The 21,494-nt window shown below is 43.6% G+C and overlaps 1 long non-coding RNA gene across 4 annotated transcripts in view; it reads left to right on the forward strand.

Annotated features, from left to right (window-relative positions):
• Nucleotides 1–10,650, forward strand: part of LOC149123814 (uncharacterized) — a 29,105-nt gene extending 18,455 nt beyond the window's left edge. The window contains exons 2-5 of one of the 4 annotated variants that reach the window (XR_016214167.1): nt 58–252; nt 7,014–7,133; nt 7,880–8,021; nt 10,011–10,650. This is a non-coding gene — a long non-coding RNA (uncharacterized LOC149123814). Of the gene's footprint in view, nt 1–57; nt 253–1,708; nt 1,791–7,013; nt 7,134–7,879; nt 8,022–10,010 lie in introns of all 4 variants that reach the window. The other 3 variants (XR_016214168.1, XR_016214169.1, XR_016214166.1) reach the window with 3 other exon arrangements.
• The last annotated feature ends 10,844 nt before the right edge of the window (nt 10,651–21,494 follow it).

Consider the following 21,494-nt stretch of genomic DNA (forward strand, 5'->3'; position numbering starts at 1 on the left):
ATATATGGTAGTCTAACTTGCGTACCTTTGTCAAGAATTAACCTTTTACCTCTTGAGTCTTCACAGGTGCAAACAGAGGATAAATCTTCCTACTCATGTGAGCCAATTAAAGACCTCATGTACCTCTTCAAAAAGTAAATAAGTAAAGCCTTTGCTTTTTCCCCAAGAAGAGTGTTGCACTTTATGGCAGACATGTTTTTCCTACCTCTTCCAATTCTCTCAGAAAGATGCTGTTGGCACGAAAACTTCCTGGTGAGTAAATAAGAGCTTTCTGCACCCCCATGTTTATTGCAGCTCAATTCACAATAGCTAAGACATGGAATTAGCCTAAATGCATATCAACCAAAGACTAGATAAAAACTATGGGATATGTGCACTATGGGGTACTACACAGTGGTAAAAATGAAATCTGGTCATTTGCATCAAAATGGAAGAATACTTAGTGATGTAAGCCAGTCCTGATGGGACAAATAGCATATGTTCTCACTGATTTATGAGAAGTAATAGAGCACCTAAAATGAAATCTGTATAAGTGAAATTGACACTTAAAAAAGAAGCTGCCCTTATCTTGACTTATAAGGAATAGTTTTTTGTTTGTTTTATCATTTTTTTCTTCATACTATTTGTTGAACTCTTTTCATACTATTTATTGAATTTAATATATGTGTATAAATTCAATTAAGGTTGGATCTCTTAAAAAATAGGAGTGGGAAGCAGTCCACATAGCAGACCCATAGAATGACAATCACTTTAAGTAACACTCTGACTTCAGAATCAGCCCTTAAGTCATCCTGGTCTAGCTGAAAACTCATGAACATTTCTGGCATGGAAAGCCAAGACGCTGTGGCAAAAATATTCTACATAAAGGATATCTGTGAGTGAGACCCCAGCAAAAGTAAGTGGCCATCAAAGAAGGATGTACTTTTAAGGGAAGAGAGAACTTAGGATTTGTATACAGCCTTATCTAAATACTGACAGAATTTTTGATTTCGAGAGGCTTGCATAGCCAAGGTAACTAATGTCAAGAGCCTTGGGTGGTCACTGACATACATAAGAATACTAACTCCCCATGCATGACCTCTACCTCAATAAGTGTATTATGAGAGTTAACTGTAAAACTAATTCTCAAACAGTTGTTTTGTGTGTGTGTGTGTTTGCAAATTGTTGAAATATTTACTTAGTATAAAAATTGTTCTTCTGTATACAAAGTTAATTGAAAATGAATCTTAATGGGGCTGGAACTCGGAAGGGGAGAGGCAGGAGTAGGTAGGGTGGAGTGTGGGTGGGTGGGCAGGTATGGTGGGAAGAATAACTATATACCTAAAGTTGTACTTAGGAAATTTGTTAAAATATTAATTAACAAAATATAAAACATTTATTTATTTATTTGAAAGGTAGAATTACAGAGAAGCAGAGGCAGAAAGAGAGAGAACTCTTCTATCTGCTTGTTCATTCCCCAGGTGGCCACAATGCCCGGAGCTGTGCTGATCTGAAGCCAGGAGCCAGGAGCTTTTTCTGGGTCTCCTGTGTGGGTGCAGGGGCCCAAGGACTTGGGCCATCTTCAACTGCTTTCCCAGGCCATAGAAGAGAGCTGGATGAGAAGTGGAGCATATGGGACTTAAACTGGTGCCCATATGGGATGCCAGCACTGCAGTTGGGGGCTCTACCTGCTAGGCCACAACACCAGCACCACTCTAACTTTTCTCAGGTTATTCCTCTAAGTGGATTGGCATCAGATGTGTGTCTGAGGTAGAACTCAAAGTGACCCTCCGGAGCACCATGTGATCAAGGTACCAGGCAAGGGCCCACTGTGCCCACTGACTTGTAGTTAATGGGCATGAGTTGTTCAGATTATGACCTCCAAAATTTTGTGTTCTGAGACCCCTGAGTTTATTGAGCAATTTTTCCTTCTGCTTACTTTACTGAGTTAGGTCCTGTAGAAGGCCTCAGGTAACTTAACTGGGTGAGATAGAAACTGGACTTGGTCAAGGTCAATTTAGATTTGATCATTAATAGCCCTAGATCCAGTTAGGAGAGCTCAAGTATTTTTACTCTTTTCTTTTTAAAAAGACATTTATTTACTTGTTTGAAACGAAGAGTTACAGAGATACGGAGACACAAAGAGAAAGATCTTCCAGCTGCTGGTTCACTCCCCAGATGGCCACAGTGGCCAGGACTGGGCCAGGCTGAAGACAGAGCCAGGGGCTGCTTCCAGGTCTCCCACATGGGTAGCAGGGGCCTAAGCTTTGGCTACCTTCTGCAGCCCTTCCCAGGCCATTATCAGGGAGCTGAATCAGAAGTAGAACAGCCAACACAGGAACAGGCACCCATATCTGATGTCACCATTGCAGGTGGCAACCTCACCTGCTACACCACAACACTAATGTATAACTTTTCTTTTGGTAAAGGGTTTGCTCTAATTCAAGGAACTGGAATTCCAGTTAGTTGTATATACCAAAATTATAAGACTAGAATGTTTGCATTTTTGGAAGAATTGGCTAACCTTAGTAGAAGTCATGAAAATTTAAATGTATATGAGGGAAATTTTCATTTGGATAAAACTGTTCACTTATCAGGCCCATTAGAAAGGAAGGAATAAAAACCACACAAAAACAAAGGGGTGCATTTTCTTTTTTAATATTTTAGTTTTTTATTTATTTGACAGGCTGTATTACAGACAGTGAGAGGGAGAGACAGAGAGAAAGGTCTTCCATCCGCTGGTTAACTCCCAAAACGGCGGCAATGGCTGGAACTGGGCCGATCCAAAGCCAGGAGCCAGGGGCTTCCTCCAGATCTCCCATGAGGGTGCAGGGGCCCAAGGACTTGGGCCATCTTCTCATTCTTTCCCAGGCCATAGCAGAGAGCTGGACTGGAAGTGGAGCAGCCAGGACTTGAACTGGTGCCCATGTGGCATGCTGGTGCTACAGGTGGATTATTAACCTCCTGCACCACAGCGCTGGCACCTGGATGCATTTTCAATTGCTATGTGGAGGTATCTCAATCTAGTGATGGTCAAATGTGCCTTTCTATAAACTCTTTACCACAGGTGAATGAAAAGATTAAGTGACGGACTAAGGGTATCACAAAACAATACTGTACTCTGACTGAACTGACTCTGGCTGCTCTTTCTATCCATGAGTACTGAGCCCAGTACTCAGAGCCCACTACTCTTTTTGCTCAGTTCCCTTTTCACCCAGAGGATAATGAAAAGGGGGAGATAGACAAAGGACCCAAGCACTTAGGCCATCTTCCACTGCTCTTCCAGGCCATGAGCAGAGAGCTGGGTCAGAAGAGGAGCAGCCAGAACATGAACTGGCATCCACAGGATATCAGTGCTGCAGGCAAGGCTTAGCCTAGTAAGCCACAGCCCCCCTGTACTCTTTATTGTTTAACTTCACCTTCTATAGATGCTTAATACCTGCTGTACTGTAGCAAACTCTCACTTGTGACTCACATCAGTCCTGCCCACCCCAATCCAATAATATTTTCTAAGATCAGTCTTGCAAAATAACATTTCATGGTGACCTGTGCCTGCTGAAGCACACAAGATACACTGCACAATGTGGGAAAGAGCAAGGGGTGCTTAGAGATGTAGAGGCAGAAGGAACAGGAAGGGGCAAAGTTTACATTACACATTCAGCCATGCTACCCTGGTGATTTTAATGCTGACCATCAGTGGACTGTGGGTGTCTGTGTGGGAGGCATCTTGTCTTTTCTCAATAAGAGAGATTGTTAGAAAAACTCTCAACCTAAGGCAGTCACCAAAATCCCCACCATGCTTTATATGTCTCTGTAGACTTCCTATGTGATACCTGGTTACTGTCCTATCAACATTCCCCACCTCCCTTCTGCTATTATCTTGTGTCCATTTCCCAAGTTAATTAGGCTGGGAAATATGTGACAGCCCAGCTTCATCACTTGTCTTCAAATGGTGTGTTAATTCCAGGGGGATGATTCTGGTAACTTGCAACTGAGCTCCCCGCGCCTTTGCAGTCCTGAAATTTTTTTATACAGGCAGAGTGGACAGTGAGAGAGAGAGTGAGAAAGGTCTTCCTTTGCCGTTGGTTCACCCTCCAATGGCCGCTGCGGCCGGCGTGCTGCAGCTGGCGCACCGCACTGATCCGAAGGCAAGAGCCACATGCTTCTCCTGGTCTCCCATGGGGTGTAGGGTCCAAGCACTTAGGCCATCCTCCACTGCACTCCTGGGCCATAGCAGAGAGCTGGCCTGGAAGGGGGGCAACCAGGACAGAATCCAGCACCCCGACCGGGACTAGAACCCGGTGTGCTGGCGCCGCTAGATGGAAGATTAGCCTATTGAGCTGCGGTGCCCACCTGCAGTCCTGAAAATCTTTAAAAATCTCAGCTGCAACACTGAGTACTCAAGTTTCTGTACAGCTGGAACCTCTAAATCCCACAGTCTGAGACCTGTGCTCTCCTCATAGCTGCCTCCGTGTTTTCTACGGATGAGCATCCTACTTTGGTTGGATATCTGATATTCACAGTTACCAAAAGCTTGGTCCCTGTCCCACTGTGCCAAATCAAAATAATGATCATGAGGGTTGGGCATGAAAGAAAGAGAACATTTAATTTGTTGACAGATGAGGAGTGGAGCAGACTTTCACCTCAAGAGCTATCTCCCTGTTCAATGAGAGTGTTTTAGGATTCTTGAAGGGGCTACAAGGAAGTGGAGGCTGGACTGTGAAATTGTGAAGGCACTCACAAGTCTCTGGTGCCAGAGTCCATGCCTTATACATGCCTTGCGTGCTTCACCCTTGGTATAAACAGGTAGTGAGATTACACTAGACCTAGATTAGAACACAAGTACGCAGGAAGCCAGAAGTCTAGCCACAAAGGACCTCATATTTAACTTTGGACAGGCTCACTCTATTTGAGAGACAGTGCTTTCATTTGCATATAAATATTGTAGGAATGTCCATGATTAGCCTTCCCACAATATCTGCTATCTAAATATAAAAAATGAGACATGGCTCCTGCTCTCAGGGACTTACACATGTGGCATGACTGCCTAGTCCTCATAGTTTAAAAACATTTTCATGGTCACAATTTGGAGTACTTAATGAAACAACAAAAGAGCTCAAAATAGAAATCTAAAATTGTATGAAATGCATAACACAAAAAACATCAGGAAATGATACGTGATCTATTTGAGCTCTGGTAAGAGCAGAGGAGACATAAAATTGTTCACAGGAAGGGGCCGGCATCAGGTTCTAGTCCCAGTTGCTCCTCTTCCATTCTAGCTCTCTGCTGTGGCCCAGGATGGCAGTGGAGGATGGCCCAAGTGCTTGGGCCCCTGCACCCACATGGGAGACAAGGAAGAAGCACTTGGCTCATGGCTTCGGATCGGCACAACGCCGGCAGTAGCGGCCATCTGGGGAGTGAACCAATGGAAGGAAGACCTTTCTGTCTCTCTCTCACTGTCGATGACTCTACCTGTCAAATAAAAAAAAAATGTTCACAGGAAAGTATACTAGAAACGCTGAAACCACATGAAAGGACAAGAAGTCAGAATAAAGAATTAATCTTGAAATGTAGATGGCTAAAGAATTTAAAAGAATAAGAAATGAGAGCTACCTAAACCAAATAAAGGCTACCATATACAATTTGGAGACTAAACCAAATTCATGTATAGAAACTAAAACATGTATAGAAGCAGATATGTATAGAAACAAAATTTCATGAACGAACGTTTAAAAAGAATAATCTTTTGACTTAATTATAGGAGATCAAGTGAGTGCATGATCCAGATACATTCAGTGGACACTCATGAGTGGGCAGAAATCCATAACATGGGTGCTATGTTGTTGGTTTCAGCTCAGAGTCAGGCAACAAACCAAGGGTCCACAAGCGTGAAGCTCTGCTGTGATGCAGCAGTGAAAGACCTGCCCAGGAGCACAGGAGAGGCCTGGCTGCTTTCCAGTGCTCTGGGCCAATCTGCCCTTCTGCCAATCTGCACAGGATTCATTCGCACCACTTTGTCACCAGCAGCAGACTTGTCTTCCAAGCCCCAACCTCCTAACTTTATCCTAGCCCTTAGAAAAGAGTGTATCTGGACAAAAGCACATCCAGTCCCAAGGGCAGAGGATGGCATTACAGTCTCATTTCTTCTCTTTGCTATCTGCCATGATCACTCTTCCACCTAGCCCCTGGGTTTGTGTCCCTGGTGGGAGAGGGGCTCCCCACTGCATCAAAGGCGAGGGGCACACACACACATCATAAGGGGCATTCTGTGATGCAATAACCTGGGGGGGTGGTGTAGGAGATAAAAGTGGGCGTAGTCTTAGGCATGTGTCCAGTTACTCATTTTGACGCTCTTTGGCCAGATGAGTAACTAGAAGCATTTTCGCAGAAAATGACAAAAAAGCTACCTCCGATTCTCCCGCGTCACCCCCAGCCTCACAGTCCTGCTCCTTCAGATTCCCGTTTTCCAACCTGCCTGCCTCACCTGGCTCCTCCCTCTGGCAAACCTAAGCCTGTCCTCCAGCACAAGAAGTCTTCAGCTGCCTACCCTGCCCGTCTCCCTGCTCTGACCAACAGCTCTTCCCACAAGATCATTCCTACCTCCAAGACCTCCCAGACCTCCAAGCGCACCCTGGCCTCTGTTCCCTCCAAGTCACCCACTCACCGCTCTGTTCGTCTGGCTCCCCTTTCCTGCTTCTCCTCTGTCTGGGCCCCGACTCCTCCTCCCAGCCCCTCTTATTAGGCCTCTGGACTCTGTTCTCCACTGATATTCACCCCAGCGCAGATCTTACCTTCTTGATGGGCCAGGACAGTTTGGAACCAATCTAGACAAGAGAGGTCAGTGACGTCTCAGGAACATGGCCTGATGGGGAAAGGGAGTGTAACATGAAGGCAAACTGAGATCCCTGTAGGACCCTTTCCATGGTGACAAGATCTCAGTAATCCTCCTGCTAACTGTATATCTCCTTCATCTTCAAATGCTCATTCTTTTCAGAATGAGAGGTACCAATAATGATGTCTTTTTTTCCTATCAGGCACTTCACATCCTCTCTGTCTATAAGAAGCCTTCAATCAGCTTCCACACCTGCAAGTGCCTTCCCTTGGGAACACAACCTGGGAACTCAGAGCTGACAGCAGGACTAGTGGCCCCTAAGGTAAGAGTGTGCAAGAGAATACCTTCAATCTGCTCACAGGAGAGAAAGCTGGTCTGACCTGGGTTTCTGTAGACAACTCTCAGGGTACCAGGTTGCTGTTATACACAGACAGCCAGGGTTTATTCTTTTTTCCCTCCACAAAAGAAGTTCACTGTGTTCTGATCTCAGCCTTTGAGGTTGAGTTCCCCTGTCGGCCACTTATAACCCGGCATGTGATAGGTACCACAGTCTAAATGGCAAGAGCTCACATTTCATTTAGTTGTATATGAATTTTTGGGCTATTCAACTCATAGCTTCCAGGTATTCCTTTTCCACACCCATGGAGCTTCACCACGTCCACAATCCTCTAGGATCGAGGAACAGACTCAGTCACACTCCATGCAGGTTTCTGGGCTCACGCTTTCTCCTCTCTGGTAGGTATACTGTGGCATAATGTTTCACTTTCCTCAGACTCTGTTATTCTCAACGTATGTCTCCAGAACACAGAAATGGTTCCATTCTCATACAAACTGCAGCCAATACATGTGCCTAGTGAACACTTGATGTGGCTAGAATGGCTGTGGAACTAAAGTCTAATTCATATTTGATTCATTTATTCATGTAGCTACCTCTGGCTGGCACACACTATTCTGGACTGTGCCACTCTAGACTGTGATGTTCTTCTTTGTAAGTGCCAAATGGGTGCCTGGCCTATGATGGGCAGGCAGCTACACACCAACATGAACTACAAGGCTGTTTTTCTCTAGTTCACAGGAATGCCTGAAGGCTCCAAGTCACGAGATGATACATGGAGGAACGTGCAGGTGGTGAGTCCTGGGGTCCTCAGTCTCACTGGGAGACTGCACAGAGGATGACACGGGCTTTACAGAGGACTGGGAAGCCTCTAAGGTTAGTAACACTGTGGGGTAAGTGTCAGAGTTCTCTGATTACATCCCCGAAACAAGAATCACCACACAGACTCAGAATATACTAACATAGTTACCCTAATGCCAGTTTATTAACTCATGTCAATATGACACTCTTATCCTCAACAATGAATTCACTCAGCAAACATTTAGATGTTTGATGCTATTGCCACATTGTCTTGGGTCACACTTAGATTAATGGTTAGTTACTAGCTCAATATATAAAGTTCAGTTTCATTAGTTTAAAACATATGTCTTAAATTCTTTTTACACATGAGGCTTAATTTTGAGGTTTCAATAATGTAAGTATTTAGAGAAGCATCTGGTACATGGAGCTCAGTAAATGTTATTATTTTCATTATTATTATTAGGGTATAATGATTGTAGATCACGGAGCTTCTGTCCTATAATAGAGAAGACTGAGTAATAAACACATTTTCATATAAGTAAGGTATAGGATTGTTGTGGCTGCAGCGCACAAACTGGGCATCAAGTCAGGGTGCAGAATTCTAGGAAGTCTTCCTGGTAGAGGTGATCACAAACAAGGCACAGCACTTCAGGTAAGTTACATAGAAAAACAATATAAAGAGCAACATGAGTGCTATCTGACGATGGGCAGCAATCTGCCAGGCCACAGTACAGTAGGGAGAGAAGGAGGCCTGTTTGGCAATGAAGGAAGAAGGATGTCTTTCCTGTGATTCCCTTCTTCTTGACCCCCACTACCATCAAGTAGAATCTGATGGAAGTAGAATGTTGTGTGTGGGTGGGAATGGGGAGAGGAGGGAGTCACAGGGTTGTGAAGGAGCAGCGTACAGAGGAGCAGATCAGGAGCAAAGGAAGTGAGGTGTTATCATGAGGGGACGCACTAGCTAGAGTAATGATACCACCTTCTGGGACACGGGGCACTAAGCGATGTCACAGGTGATGAGGATTTTCAGAACCAAGCAGTAATACTATTTAGCTTGGTTCACTTTCTTTTATTATATTCTCACTTATGCTGTTTAGACCTATTTCTCACATGTTATAGATGACTTAAATAAGATCAAGAGACATTCTGCCACCTAGTTGGTAGTAGAAGAAGGACAGGAACCTCTGACTACAAAGACCAGGTTCATTCAATTGTCACATTGCCCCCCCTAAAGCTGAGAGTTGATAGGGTAGAAGAGTTGCAAAGTCATAAGTTAAGTGACTTGAATATTCCTGGAAAATTTTTCACAAAAAACCTTGTAGTGCATTGAGGCTATCTCCTGTGTGAGATGCCCTTATCAATAACCTGGGAAATAAGAGAATGTGTAACTGGAACCAGAGTTAATATTGCTATGCATAATTGAACTCCTTGTTATGTCTCAGCCTCAACCTCACCCTTGTCCCCACCACATGTATATTGACAGCCGCTCTCCCACAAGACTGGGGAGCTGCTGGAGAACTCAGCTGGCAGGACGCAGTCTTGCTCATTGTTCCCCAGCTAACAACACTGTTTCTCAGCAGAATGATAGTAAATTCTCCTCTTAGCCTTAGGAAGCTGTGATGATTTCAGAAGGGTGCTTGAGCCTTGCTAGTGCAAAGGCACTCAGGAAAGGCTCAGAATGATACCTGTTAAAGGTCATCCTGTAGCTCAGCCAGAAAGGGAAGGACTCCATCTGTGTATCTGGGTGATGGAAGGGTGTATGCAATGGTGCAAGTAGGAGAAACCACAGGGCTAACAGGTCAGGTTTTCACTCCACCAGCAGACCAGACCAAACACCCACCTCTCTCCCCCAGGTTTACTGTTAACGCAGAGATAGGTCAGATACACTTCTTGTTTTCAAGTACTTCAGTGGAAATGAATGCACTTGTATGTGCACGAGATAGGTAACAGAGGGTATTGACTGTGGCGTGTGCTTTAAGGTGGAGCAGCATGTAACTCAGCCCACAGTCATTTCAGAAGATGATTACTCAGGGGGAACCCACTCATCAGTCTTTTACCTCCTAGGTCTGACACATGCTGTGGAACTCTTCCCTGGCACTGCTCAGGCAGCTTCAGTACCAGGAGAGTTCCTGAGCTGGGCACACGGCTGAGTTCCTGAAGACACGGAGAGTTCCAGGCAGGTATTGGAGCACCGGTGGATGTCATTACCAGGATTCAGCATGCAATGCTGCTTCCCAGAGATGGCACTGACACACCACTGGCCAGGGACAGTAGAGAGAAGCCTCTGTCAAGAAATGGCAGAGAGATGCCAGTGCCAAGATGCTATAGGAGGACTGGGACCTGATCTGCTCTAGAATATTTTCAGAGGGAGGCACATCTCAACATTGCAGAAACTCTACTGCATTTGCTGAGTTTCTCCACTAGGAGCAGAGGTCTCTGGAAGGCCCCAAGGAAGAAGGAAAGCTCTGAACTGCACTTTCCCTGAGAGAAAACGTCTCTCCGACCCAGCCATTGTGGATGCCTCAGGAACCCCTGAGGCCACATCAGAGCACGTATATTAGATGCATGGGCATGCAGCCATGTGCTTAAGATGGCATTGTGAAAGATGAGTGTTCTATAATTCCATTCTTCCAAGTTTGAAATTTCCTTATTTTTTAAATGGATTTTTTCTGCTTTTTAATAAAATAATGTGTTTATCTCATACTTTCTACTTTTGCCTGAGCCCTGGTAGGAGGCTGTTCAATTGACTCCAAACCCAAGGTTCTCCGACTTTGCCTCATCTGTGCACCCAAGAGACATGAAACAGCTCCTAAACACCACGGAGCCTCTTTGAAACTCAGGATCCACTCTCCACCCCCTTGGCTGACCCACAGGAACCCCACTCACCAGCTGCTCAGCCTCATTCTGTGGCTCCAGAACTCCCTGCTCTGCCATAGCACTGTGGTTTCAGATTAAGAAACCTTAGAGTTGTTCTCAAGGCTTCTCTCCCTCACTGAGGAGGATCCTTTTCCAGGATTCCTGCCTTTGAAAGACAGCATCGCCTGGGAGCAGGGATTCCCCACTGCTACACACTGAAATCTACCGCCTGAATTGTGCCTAAATCTGCTTCCCAAAAGAGCCTCCCTCATGCTCTGATGGATCTGATGGGTTCCCAGCTACTCTATCTTTTGTACAAACTGGTCCTTTGCACACTGAATGGCACCACTTTGATCACATCAACCTTTCTGTCAATCATAGCAGTCAACCTGGAGTTCCTGAGATGAACATGTTCCTGACATGAGCAGGCACTACTAGAGCCTCTGGATCCAGCTCCAGTTCCATTCCAGCCTAGGCTGCTCTACTCCCCTATCCCACACCTATGCTTTTTTAAAAAATTATTTTATTGATTTGATTGTGACAGTTTGAGAGAAGTTGAGAGACACAGAGGTCTTCCATATTCTGGTACTCTCCCCAGATGGCTAAAACAATGAGGTCTAGGCTAATTCAAAGCTTTCACTGGGAGTTTCCTTAGGGTTTCATATTTGGATTGCAGGGGACAAACATTAGGGAATCTTCACCTGCTTTTCCAAGGCCGTTAGCATGGAGTTGGTTCAGAAATGGAGTACCCTCGACATGAAACAGGTCCCATTTATGGGATGCCACTGCCATAAGTGGTAGCTTTAGCTGCTAACCCACAATGCTGGCCCCTTCATGTGAATTTAATAAAGATGTTAGTGCATACTGTGTGCCAGCCACAGTTTAAACCTGCACACATGTCCTTTTCTCGCCAGTCTTTTCTAAGTAAACACATTTTCCAACCACTATTTTCCAGAAATTAAGTGAATATCTAATTCTGTTGAATGTTTCAAAAAAATTTTTGCAGGCAACACACTGGAGTGCTGCTGTGGAGTAGGACTGTCATTGAAATTAATTAACTTCCACTCAAACATGTTCCAAGTGGCCATAACATGGCATTCATTCAATTACCAAGTGTCTAGATGTGGATGTTTTGAACAGAGGTTCTGGAATCACAGTACCTGAGTTCACATTCTTGTCCTGTCACACATAAACTTGTGACTTTCAGCTAACCTTTTAATATCCCTGAGATTAACAGTTGGTATCAGAAGTGATGTAATAGGAATACCACAACAGCGTTGGATACATGATATCATGTGACAGTCAGTATGATAGGGCTGGATGGGAGGATTTGTACAATTTTGAAAGAAATACAAGTAGTAACCAATAATATAGATAGAGTAGTAAACATTTGGCAATCCTATAAAAAACAGTTGCTATGTCAGGGAATAGAGAACTCTACATGTAGTCTTCTTGGAGAGGCAATCACAGGTTGAGGCAAAGCACATTAGGGCAAATATATGGGAGCCATATAAGTCAGTGCCTATACAACATAAGCAGTTAAGATCTTCAATAAATAGTACGTTGCAGTAACTCAAGGAAGGAGAAAAATAAGAGTATTTCAAACACAAAATTAGTAGGAGGAAGATACAAGACTGAGATTTTCCACATAAGGCAAATAAAATGACAAACCATTAAAGACTAATAAAGAAAACAGGCTAAATAAAATCATAGATGAAAAGGAATACATTATATCTAACCTTAGAGAAATGCAAGGGATTACCCCAAGTCTGATCCATAGCCTAACAGTTTCAAATGTTAAGTTTTCATTAGTATGTATCTGAATTGCGGAGATACAGAGAGATAGATCTTCCATTTGCTGATTAACACTGCAAATGCCTATAACAGCCAGGGCTTGGCCAGGTAAAAGCCAAGAACCATGAGCTCCTACTGGGTCTCCCACATGTCCAGGAGGATCTCAAGGACTTAGGGCACTGTGTGCTGCCTCCCAGGGCTCTAGGAGGAACCTGCATCAGAGGACTAAGGCAGGACTTGATCCCAGGCACTGTGATATGGAATGCTAATGTTCCTAGCGGCAGCTTTACATCTTCTGCCACAACCTCCAATACCAAGAGGAATATTTAAATGTACCTTGGAATAGATGTAGGCAATTTTCTTCCCCCAAAGTTCCATGAGGAGCTACCTAATTGTAAATTATTCTACAACTGAACCATGTATTTATCCCCCATGTATTTATCCCCCATCTTCTCACTGGAGATGGCAGGACAACAAACAGTGCTATGTCCTTACACACCATACCATGTCTATGCCAGCTGAGGCCAGCTGAGAAATACAAAGTCCATCCCTCCCTCAGGGACATACTTAGGCGACACATATTCTTACTCCCCATAAGAGCTTACATTTAGGAAATGGTAATCTTGTAAATTTAATTGGTGGGGATGGCAGATTCTGAAGAAAACAATCCCCACACCTGCCCTGTGACTGCCAGCTCCTCATCCGTATGTGTGTATCCGCCTGTGACACCTGACAGGACGTCCACCAGCTGAACACACTTAGAAAACCCCTGGATTCCAGAGGAAAGCTTTCCCCATGAGTACCTTTTGTTTGCGTTCTTCTGTGCAAAGCAGCCAGCGGACCTCTTAGTAGGGACTTGGGACTTGGGCCATCCTCCACTGCCCTCCTGGGCCACAGCAGAGAGCTGGACTGGAAGAGGAGCAACCAGGACAAGAACCCAGCGCCCATATGGGATGCCGGCACCGCAGGTGGAGGATTAACCAAGTTAGCCATGGCGCCGGCCCCCATATTTCTCTTTTGATTCTATTTATGTTTGTCACTTTCAAAAGGATTTACCTTTTAACTTGTAAGATATGCAGATCTTTTCATTATTGTTTCTAGTTTTTGATCACTATTTAAGAAAATCTTCACAGCAGTAGTTGAAATATAATCTTCTGTAGTTTTCCCTAGTGTTTGCTTCTAATCTTCCTTCCATCTGTCCTTTCACTCTTTCTAGCATGCGCTTTCTCTCTCTCTTTCTCACACACACACACACACACACATACATACACACACACACATTTGCGTTTTCCTGTTTTTGTGTATTTTGTGTGTGGTGTAAAGAGGGACACCCTGTTCCTCAGCTGACTTTGAAATTCATTAGCTCCAAGGCACCACAATTGTGCACACCCTGTATGTCTGCACTTACTGTCACTCTGATCACTTCCTGACCTTGGAGTAGTCCTATATTCACTGGGGATGTCCATCAGGACCCAGCTCAGGACTCTGAGAATCCCACAAAGTGACTTCCTGTTACTCAAAACCCCAGCAGGCAGACATGGGCTCTCCCCTTCCTGCTGTGTATGCAGCCTGGAGTGCCTCCTGTTCACAGAACTTATCATCCGATCCTCAGTGTGACCTGGTAGCTTGGAAGAAATACAGTCTTGAATTCAGATCAGAGGTCAACCTTTTTCTTTTTGTGAGATCTCCACCTCAGTCTCAATTTCTCATTTTTTAAAATATTTTCAACTCTACTTTCTTTTTAAAGATAATTTTGTTCATTTATTTGAGAGGCAGAGTCACATACAATAAGAATGGTCCTCTTTCTGCTTGTTCACTTCCCAATGGCCACAACTGCTGGAGCTGCGCCGAATCAACTTCAGGAGCAAGAACCTTTTCCATGACTCCCCTGAGGGTGCATGGGCCGAAGGACTTGGGCAATGTCCTGGTTTTCTCTGCCATTAGCAGACACCTGCATTGAACAGGAGCAGCTGGGACATGAACCAGTGGTCATATGGGATGTTGGCACTGCAGGTAGAGGATTAGCCTGCTACGCCATAGCACTAGTCCCCAATTTATCAATCATATAATGGGGATAAAAAGAGCATCTAAACAGCAAGGTTTGTTTTGAGGATTAAACAAAAAATGTATGGAAATTGAGCAGTACTATACCTAGATAACAGTTAGTGCTTAATAAATGCCTGTTATTGGTAAGATAATCTACAATATGTTGGGGCCACTGGTGTGATATCCATATCCTATATTGTTGTGTTGAGTTCAGGCCTCAACTCCACTTATTTCAAGGTTCCAACTGGTACTCACCTTTGAAAATTAGCAGGTGATGGCTTGGGTCTTTGGGTCCTGCCACTCAGGTGGGAACACCCACATTAAGTTCATAGCTCTCAACATTCTACAGGTTCATCTTGTGTATGTAGGCCTTTGAGTATGAAACTCCAGGAAGAGATCTCTCTTTCTGTATTTGTCCTACCTCAATAAAAATGAAGATAACTAAAATTAACATAAATATCAAGCATAATATAAAGTATAAACAGTGGTAAGGAAGGTAGTTAAATATTGGTCAGGAATTCAAATCAGCAAGAGGAATTAACACTTTTATCTATACAGGTGCTTTGAATTACAGCATACAATTAAGCAATCATTAACGCACATACAGGGATGACTTCAACAACTGTAGGTGGTGCTAAGATTCCAATTTAAGAAATGAACGCATCATTCATACAGAAAATGAACAAAGAAATGTCAGTGTTAAATTGTACCCTATTCAATGGGATCTAATATGCATCTATAGAAAATTTCTTCAAAAAACTGCAGAGTCTACATTCTCTTACAGCTCTTCTCCAGGATAGCATATGGTAGGTCAAAAAAACATGTGACACTTTGGAAACAATAGGAATCAGGCCAGTGCCATGGCTCACTAAGCTAATCCTCCACCTTGCGGCGCTGGCACCCTGGGTTCTAGTCCCGGTCAGGGCGCCAAATTCTGTCCTGGTTGCCGCTCTTCCAGGCCAGCTCTCTGCTGTGGCCAGGGAGTGCAGTGGAGGATGGCCCAAGTGCTTGGGCCCTGCACCCCATGGGAGACCAGGATAAATACCTGGCTCCTGGCTTTGGATCAGTGCGCTGCACTGGCTGCAGCGTGCTGGCCACAGCGGCCACTGGAGGGTGAACCAACGGCAAAGGAAGACCTTTCTCTCTGTCTCTCTCTCACTGTCCACTTTGTCAAAAAAAAAATAAAAAATAAATCAACGTAATAAACGTATTAACAAACTGCAGAAGAAAAACCATATGATTATCTCAATAGATGAAGAGAAAGCATGTGATAAAGTACAACACCCTTTCATTATGAAAACTCTAAGGAAATTGGGTATAAAAGGACCATTCTTCAACACAATCAAGGCAATTTATGACAAACCCATGGCCAGCATCCTATTGAGTAGGGGAAAGTTGGAAGCATTTCCACTGAGATCTGGTACCAGAGAGGGATGCCCACTCTCACCATTTCTTTTCAATATACTAGAAATTTTAGCCAGAGCCATTAGGTTGTCAGCAATAGATTTATTTTATGTAAGGTATCTGCATGAAAGAATACCTTTAATATGTCCTGACTATGATAGAAATGTAGCTGACCCCATAGGAAAGCTTACTTAACTATCCGGTATTTCCTGAGCTCTTTTTACACAAGTAACAGTAAGAGTTGGAGACACATAACATGCAACAAGTCTCTGACATAACAAGGTTCACAATCTAGTTCTAAAGAGAAACTAACTATGTAATGAGATGTAATATTCATACTAAATGAAATGAAAAAACATTAATACAGCACAATGGAAAACTGGTGTGCAAAAATATGACACGGGGAATGCTAACAGGTGGGGGCTCTACCAGAAAGGGGTGAAGGATAAGAAATTAAACAAAAGAAATGGAAAATTTTAAGTAGAGTAATATGGTAAAGTAGCCTTAAATAAATGAGTTTGGGAGCCAGCATTGTGGCATAGCAGATTAAGCTGCCACTTGCAATGCTGGCACCTCATATAGGCACTGGTTCAGGTCCCAGCTGCTCCATTTCCAATCCAGCTCCCTGCTACTGCACCTGGGAAAGCAGTGGAGAATGGCCCAACTCCTTGGGCCCCTGCACCCATGTGGGAGACCCAGAAGAAGCTCTGGCTTCCTGGCTTTGGATAAGCTACCACCAGCATTGCTGCCATGTGGGGAGTGAAGCAGTGGATGGAAGACCTCTTTCCCTCTTTCTCTGTAACTCTGATTTTCAAATAAATAAAATAAATCTTAAAAAAAGAAAAGATTTCTCTCCATCTCTCTCACTGTCTAACTCTGCCTGTCAAAACAAAACAAAAAAAGAAAGAAATGAGCTTGTAATATGGCTAAGTTAACTAGTATTCTTATCCATCTGCCTCTAAAAGTACTGCCTAACAGCAATTCTCTGGCAAATACATACTGGAGTCCTATCTGAAATCCCCTTCTTGTTGCAAAGACCAAGAAGGCTCTCGCAGTTCATGAACAGGGTGAGGCTCACACCCAACAGAGGGCAGAGAAAGGGAAGCACTATAAACCTGGGAGCTTATCTCCTGGCAAAGAGCAAGCTCCACATAAGGCTAAGTGATCTACCCTTCTGCTCCTATTGAGGATGTTCTTTCCTGAACCTTTGTAAAACACCAGTAAACATAGTCAAGGCAGACATCCAAGAATAAGAGGCTAAGAAAAGGAACATGAACATAGTCGTGATCACACTGATGAGATACAACCACACAAGCATTCTTAGTGTATGGTTTTAATTATTTTTTGTAATAAATAAATATAAAATGTAAAGGGAGGAACCATATTACCACAACATGCAAAAACTTTATACTGTGCTTTGTTCACTTAAAATACCATGAACTGGAGCCAGCGCCATGGCGCACTAGGTTAATCCTCCACCTGCAGCGCCAGCATCCCATAAGGGTGCCGGTTTCTAGTCCTGGTTGCTCTTCTTCCAGTACAGCTCTCTGCTGTGGCCCAGAAGGCAGTGGAGGATGGCCCAGGTGCTTGGGCTCCTGCACCCACATGGGAGACCAGAAAGAAGCACCTGGCTCCTAGCTTCGGATTGGCATAGCTCCGGCTGTAGTGGCCATTTAGGGGGTGAACCAATGGAAGGAAGACCTTTCTTTTTGTCTCTCACTATCTAACTCTGTCAAATAAAAAAATTAAAATACCATGACCCATCTCCTTCTGTTTTAATTTATATATATTTATGCTGGTACTTTTGTTTTTAATTTTTTCAAAAAGTCCAAAGTAGAGAGATCAGTTTATCCCCATCCTATCATGGAGCTCCAATCACTGCAGTCTTTTGTAAATTTGGCTTCATCTATCTCCTCCCTGGCTTTGTTGTTTTGTTATTGTTAAACTATTTTTTCTTTATTCCATTTGTGGTATTCAAAGCACTTATATAACCTTTCTTTTTATATATTTTAAAGGGAGAGATATATCTTCCATCTTCTGGCTCACTCCCCTGGGGCTGTGCCAGGCCAAAGTCAGGAGCCTAGAACTCAGAAAGGTTCTCTCATGTGGAAGCCAGAGACCCAGGCACTTTAGCCATCATCTGCTGCCTATCCTGATGCACATTAGAAGGAAGCTGGATTGTAAGTGGAGCCAGGATTCTGACAGGAGATGCTGGCATCCCAAGGAGATGCTGGCATCCCAATCAGCTACTGTGTCACTATCCCAAAGATCCCCTGTTTTGTTTATGTATCTTGGATAGATTTTTTTTAAACCACCAGTAAACTACCCATTTAAACCACCTCTGATCATATCCAGTAAAATTAACAACAGTTCATCTCATGCCCAGGCCATATTCAGACCTCTCCAAGAGCCTCAAAAATCCTAGTTGCACACAGTAGTTTTAAAGTAAGGATGTTTATTACCTCGAGTTGTATAATTTAGTCATCCCTCTGTGTCACTTAGTTATTTGTAGTGTTTTGCTATTATGAAAAACTAGTGTTAAAATTTACAACAAAGTCCTGGGCTCTGGTGTTTAGGTTTGAAAAGTAACACAGATTTAAGACCTACCTATGACACTTCTCCCAACCCCCCCCCCCAAAATAATGCTATACCAATTTATATTTCTACCAGCCATGTCAGTGTTACCAATTCACCTACATTTTGATGAAAAGTTATTTCTTATCCCCAAAGTCATGTCATTCTTAAATATTTACATAAAATGCTAGATTACCACAATAAATACAGATGAAAAATTTCTAGAGCAGACTGAAGATTTTTTTCTGGACTATCCATACCCCCCAAAAAACTAGGAAAACATGGGAGTCCAGATATGCACCACACTACTTAGAAACTGTTGTATAATACAATTATGCCATATGGTCTGATAACAATATATTTAATATAGCTTACAGATTTTTCTAAGGAACATATTTGTTGAAATAAGAAATCAATAAAGTAATTTTTTATTCTGTTAATACTAAAAATAATTGCCACAATGAGCCTCTGAAAAGGCCAGGGTCTTAAGCAGTAGTAGTCTCCTGAGTGCCTACTTGTGTAGGATGCTGGTATTTCACATGCCAGGAATAACTTGACTATTCCTCTGCAAATTAAGTAAAACACTTAAGTAAGCTGCCTTATCACGTTTCACTCGTTTTCTCTCAGTTTTCACAAATAGCTAATCTTACTGAAAGAACCACCATTTAAACAAAAAATTAAGAACAAAGAATATGTCAATGCCTTTGCCTCAATCTACCAGCTAAGTTATTCAAACTCTTTATTTCTTAAAATGCCAGCTTACTATGTGTGAGTCACAGTACAGTCTGAGGGTCCAGTGTGAGCAGAGGCTGCAGGAACCTGAGTGTGCACATCTCCTCCTACCTTCGCCTTGGGCACCAGCAGGTCAGTGGCTTAGAAATCTGCATATGGGGCCAGTTCTGTGGCACAGTGGGTTAACACCCTGGCCTGAAGCACCGGCATCCCACATGGGCACCGGTTCTAGATTCTAGTCCCAGCTGCTCCACTTCCCATCCAGCTCTCTGCTGTGGCCTGGGAAAGCAGTAGAAGATGGCCCAAGTCCTTGGGCCCCTGCACTGCGTGAGAGACCTGGAAGAAGCTCCTGGCTTCGGATCAGTGCAGCTCCAGTCATTGTGACCAATTAGGGAGAGAACCATCGGATGGAAGACCTCTCACTCTGCCTCTCCTCTCTCTGTGTAACTCTGACTTGCAATAAATAAATGAATCTTAAAAAAAAGAAAAGAAATCTGCAAAGGCTACACACCATCCTCCTCACAGTAACCAATATTCGTATTTCTAGTGATTTTCAGTTACAAACCCTGCCCGAGAAGTCAGGTGTAATGGAGCCATTTAAACCTCAAGAATATAAAATATGGTCAGATAACAATATATTTAACATAGTTTACAGATTTTTCTAAGGAACATATTTGTTTAAATAAGAAATCAATAAAATAATTTTTATTCTGTCAATATCAAAAATAACTGTCACAATGAGTCACTGAAAATTGTAATTTCTATAAGTTTTCTCTATGCATTCATAAAAAATACAAAAGTATTATTTTTTGCCAGGCAGAGTGGACAGTGAGAGAGAGAGGGAGACAGAGAGAAAGGTCTTCCTTTTTGCCGTTGGTTCACCCGCCAATGGCCGCTGCGGACAGCGCGCTGCGACCGGCACACCGCGCTGATCTGATGGCAGGAGCCAGGTACTTATCCTGGTCTCCTATGGGGTGCAGGGCCCAAGTACTTGGGCCATCCTCCACTGCACTCCCTGGCCACAGCAGAGAGCTGGCCTGGAAGAGGGGCAACCGGGACAGAATCCAGCGCCCTGATCGGGACTAGAACCCGGTGTGCCGGCCGGCGCTGCAAGACGGAGGATTAGCCTAGTGAGCTGCGGCGCTGGCCAAAAATATTATTTTACTTTAGAAAGAAATGTCATCTGTGAGTAGTCAGTTTCTATTTAGTACTCACACAAACTATAAATTAAAAACTTTTTTTTTATTTGAAAGACAGAGTTAAAGAGAAAGCAAGGGAGAAAAGAGATCTTCCATTTGCTGGTTCACTCCTCAAATGGTAATAATGGATTGGGCTGGGCCAGACCCATGCAGGGAGTCAAGAGCTTCATCCCGTCTCCCCAGTGAGTAGCAGGGGCCCAAGCACCTGGGTCATCTGCTGCTGCTTTCCCAGCGCATTATCAGGGAGCTGGATAAGAAGTGGAGAAGCCATGACTGCAACCAGTGCACCCAAGGTATGTTAACCTTACAGGAGCCAGTTTTAAACCACTGCACCACAATGCCAGGCCCAAACACTTTTAAATTCATCCTTAAATTTTAAAATTTATGTCTGAACAGATTATAAAATATTTATTAATAAGAAGAAATGCTCAAATGTCAGTGTTTTGGCTATTATTTCAAATATTGGATATATTTAATTATGTAAACCACAGATAGAAGCAGGAATCAAGAACATAACTGGTAATTATAATCTGTTACCTTTTTAAAAAAGATTTATTTTATTTTATTTTATTTTGAAAGACAGAGTTACAAAGAGAGGTAGAGCCAGAGAGAGAGGTCTTCCATCCGGTGGTTCACTCCCCCAAATGGCCACAACGGCCAGAGCTGAGCTGATCCAAAGCCAGGAGCCAGGAGCTTCTTCCAGGTCTCCCATGTGGGTGCAGAGGTCCATGGACTTGGGCCATCTTCTACTACTTTCCCAGGCCACAGCAGAGAGCTGGATCAGAAGTGCAGCAGATGGGACTTGAACTGGTGCCCATATGGGATGCCAGCACTACAGGCTGGGGCTCTAACCCTCTGTGCCACAGCACCAGCCCCAATCTATGTTAACTTAAAACCATTTTGGTTTTATAAACCAGTTCATCTAATAGACTACAGTTTCTCC

The sequence above is a fragment of the Oryctolagus cuniculus genome, chromosome 10 (assembly GCF_051225735.1).
Source record: "Oryctolagus cuniculus isolate XC-2025 breed Fujian yellow rabbit chromosome 10, ASM5122573v1, whole genome shotgun sequence".
In the NCBI taxonomy this organism is placed as follows: Eukaryota; Metazoa; Chordata; class Mammalia; order Lagomorpha; family Leporidae; genus Oryctolagus; species Oryctolagus cuniculus.